Raw genomic sequence first — 4060 nt, 5'->3', positions numbered from 1 at the left:
CTTTAGACTTGCATTAATTATCAAGCTCATCATGCAGGGCTTTGTGTTGTCATGCTATGTCCCTGGTTGTGCAACACACACTTTCGAGTATCTTCCAGAAGCTGCAACCTGGCAGTTGTCCTGTTCTGCCCCCTCCCAGCCCCTGTGTATTGTGGAAATACAGAATCATAGTTAGGAGATACATTTTGCACTGTGGAGGTGGCCTGTGGGACCTGGAAGTTAGGCTTTGAGTGTAAAGGTTTGCACTTGGTGCTTGGGTGTGAGGTTTGTTCCTGTGATGGCTCTTGCAGAACACACAGGTGTGGTGGGTGTCATTAGGCAGCTGGAACAGGAGCACAGTGCAGCAGCTCTAGGCTAGACCTGTGCGCAGTGCTGTCTGGACCAGGGATCATGAAGACAGCAGAATGGTTAATGTAAAGCAAGGGGAGCTCAGAGTGCAGGGTGAAAACTGCAGGAGTAAGTCTGGTCCCAATGTGGCAGAAATTCTGAGGAAGATTTTCTTAGATGGATACTGGAGGAAGCAGTTTGTCTCTGGTGGTATGAGGTTGAAACTAGGCTACTGGGGCAGGTACGAGGAGCGTTGGGATGCTTGAGGTAGTGTGTTAAGAGAAGCACCGAGTGTGTTCCCACAGAGGTGAGATTTGTACTTCAGTAGCTCTTGGCATACTGGGCAGCATAATTTCTCCCACAATAAATGGGAAAAGACTTGGGAGTGGGCAGAGAAAACTGATGCTAAATTGTCCTAAATTGTAAGGTAAAGGGCTGTGAAATTAAATGGTGAAAACAACTGCGGATTTGTCTTGGACTGTGAAGCTGTCCTGTATCAGGCCTTCAGAGCCTGCAGTAAAGTCAGCCCTTACTCAATAAACAGCTGCACCTGCCAATAGTAGCAGACGTTACAGCAAAAGGCTGTAGTAAAACCCACCCTTGTTTCTGCCAGTGAGGTTACTGTGAGCTGTGCAGATAAGCAGTGGTTTTGAAACAACATCTGTTTGTCTCCCTTGACAAGGGGTGGGAGATGCTTAGATCTATGTCCTTTTGGGGATTTTCACAAAAGTTGAGGGCAGTGGGGTTACTGGAGGGATTTGGTTACTGTTTTTGTTAGGTGCACGCATGAAATCTAGGCAGTGCTTGAGTACAGGAAAGATTGCACAATCAGGATACTGCTGAGGTTTTCACCATGGCAGTCAAACAAAAGTTGCACTGTATACCTTGTTAAAACTGTCTGTGTAGCTGCCTGAGTTTGTGAATCCTCATCAAGTGCAGTGTTCACTGTTGCTCATACTGATCAATGTGTTTGTGAAAACAACCTGCAGTTAGGTGCTACAGTCTTCACTGAATTACAAATCTTTCTACTGTTAGCTCTCACTCGTCGGGAGGAGGGGAGCAAAGGAGAGGGGTGTAGTTTTGCTGCTACTTTGAGTCCTTCCACTTCAGTGAAGCTGGCACGTGAGCTAACCTCACAGGACAGTCGTAACTAGATTATTTTTGAGGGGAAGAAGCCAAGGCTATGGAGATGACGTAAAATACTACATGAAACTGCCTTGGTTACACTGTGTTCAGAAAACATGCTGGTAGAGATTCTGTCTGTGGTTCTGCCAGCCTTCTAGCTGGTTGGTTGCTTCATTGAACGATTTGCCTTGTCTATAACATTGCTCGTATGTCGTGCTTGCTTAGGTAGTTCCTGGAAAGTGATGTTTATCACCTGTTCATGGAAATAACTACTTTCCAAGTGGAAGTAACTTGCTGATAGTTGACAGAGCAGACCTGGACCAGAGGCAACACCAGGAAAAGTGTAAGTGGTGGTAGGGCCTTTCTCCGCTCATTGATCTACCATTATGTGATCCTCTACTGCTACCCTTAGTTCTTTCTTGGCATTATTTTAGGGAAGGTCTGGAAAGGCTGTCAATGCTACGGATCTCCTTAGGTCTTGGTTGTTGATACAGGATCAGGGTGGAAGGAAATTCTGTTGTATATTTAGTCATTATGGGCACTGCATGTCTGCAGAGTGTTTTTGGAAGCAACTGAAATCCTGCTTTGAACTGTTTGTATTTTATCAAGGATAGGTTCACTCTTCGTCCTGCCCCTTCAGGGGAAATTTACCATACATATAATGATTTGTTAGCAAAAGGTATGACTGCTAAAGGAATTACGTTGTTCAAATAGATGTTTACACAGTGCTAAGTGATTAAGGATCTGTATAGGTTTCAGTAAGGTGGCAATGCCAAATTACTTACATGGTGTGATCAAAACTTTGTTCGCACTGATGTTTTATAAAAAACCTAGATTTCTCAGGTGAAGTGTTTATCATCAAGGGGCATGTTCTGATAGGCTAGGACTGTAGGCTTTGCAGGGAACACTGAAGTGCAATCCTGAGTAGATTAATAGAAATCTTCTGGCAGTACGTGCTTAGCTACTCAGTTCAGAAAAAGCAGTAGTGGAGGTTCAAGGAGGGACCTGAGCACCAGAGTTTTTTCAGCGGCTGAGGGGTTTATCCTTCAGTTGATGACTCAGTGGGAAAGAAGTAATAGTGATAAATTTGAAGAGAAACAGAATAAAGGGTTGGGCAAAGATACAACGTGTGTTTTCCCAGCTGTGCTGCTGCTCTGGGTTACCTGGGGCCAGTCACATCATCATGCTGTTCTTGTCTCTTGGTCATCCTGTCAGTGTAAGATGTCAACTTTTTCAAGCAAGGACTACAGTGCTCTGTCCTCTCTCATCTGTCATCTTATCTGGGACTTCTAGTTTCTACTTAAAAACAATAATGTACAGGTAGCTTCAGCTTAAAAAAAAAATCACTGCCGAATAGGAGCATGGGACACCTTATTATTCTACTATAACAAGACAGATAAATGAGATTTCCGATAACATTTCTCAAGTAATTACTGCTGCTGTTGTTTCTAATCCAACTTCCCTTGTTTACTTTGTTTTCTGTCTTTTTTTTGGTAAATACTTTTTTCTTCTTGCAGTTGAAACAAACGTTGCTTCTGATGGTGGCTGAAATCTCAGAGGTTCACGCGATGAAAGCATTTCTTGGGAAGCAAGGGAAACAGACGCTTGGGGATATTTACAAAAAAGGAACAGCCAGAAATTAAGTGGACCAGGAGTCATAATTGAAGCTGTTTGTTAAATACCACTTGTGTGCTGAGCTTAGTCAGAGATTAGATTCAGGTTGTGGGAAGTGTTCTCTGGAGGAATGTAAAAGCACTTGAAAGCTGAGGATTGACTTATGGAAATGGAGTACGTCATTGTTGGTCTTTTCCAGCTCTCTCCTCTTCATCTGTGTATGGAGAAGATAGGCTAGGGACTCTGGGTGAGAAGACTTTCTACGTGCTTAATTATGCTATTTTAGTTGTGTGGGTCTAAGAATATAATGGGATCATGTAGTTGAAAGCTTGCCTGAGCTTTCTGACTATATTAGGTGGTCCAAAGAAGGATACATCCTGTTATCACTGCTCCTTGAACAGCTGAGGAATCTGATAATTAGACTGCTGTCAAATCACAATGTATTTTATGCTTAAAATGGATTAATTCCCACAGGGACTAAAAGACTTGCCTATTTTATGTGGATAAATTAAAATGATAGGCCCACTACAACTGCTAGTGCTTTTTTTGTACTTCTCATGGGTAAGTCTCAGCATGCTTTAAGGAGGTCAGCCTTGCCAGGAAACTGAGACACACAACAGTCAAGCAAGAGGCCAGCGACCAAATTAGAATCCAGAAGCCCAGCTCTCCTCTAAGGGAGTGACCCCGTGTTGCTCTTGCAGTGCAAACACCAGCTTCCTTTCACGATATCCTGGGGAGCTGGGAGCAGTGTGAGGCACTCCGTCTTAGCATGGGAACTAACACTCTGCAGCCATTGCACTTGCCTTGGAAGTCATTACTTTTTTAATAGTAGCTCCCTGGGAATCAAAGTTCCCCATGCAAGGTAAGTCTTCTGGTGGTCATCGGGAGTTTTAGGAGGTGTTTTCTGCTACTGCCGGTCTGGTCTTTAGCACCAGAGGTGATGCACCCTTGCTTCCCTTTCTGTAAAACTGAGGTATTCTTAAAAGGAGTTAAT

Source organism: Falco punctatus (genome assembly GCF_963210335.1).
Source record: "Falco punctatus genome assembly, chromosome: 2".
NCBI lineage: Eukaryota > Metazoa > Chordata > Aves > Falconiformes > Falconidae > Falco > Falco punctatus.
The sequence above is the reverse complement of the archived record's forward strand: the minus strand, read 5'-3'. Positions refer to the sequence as shown.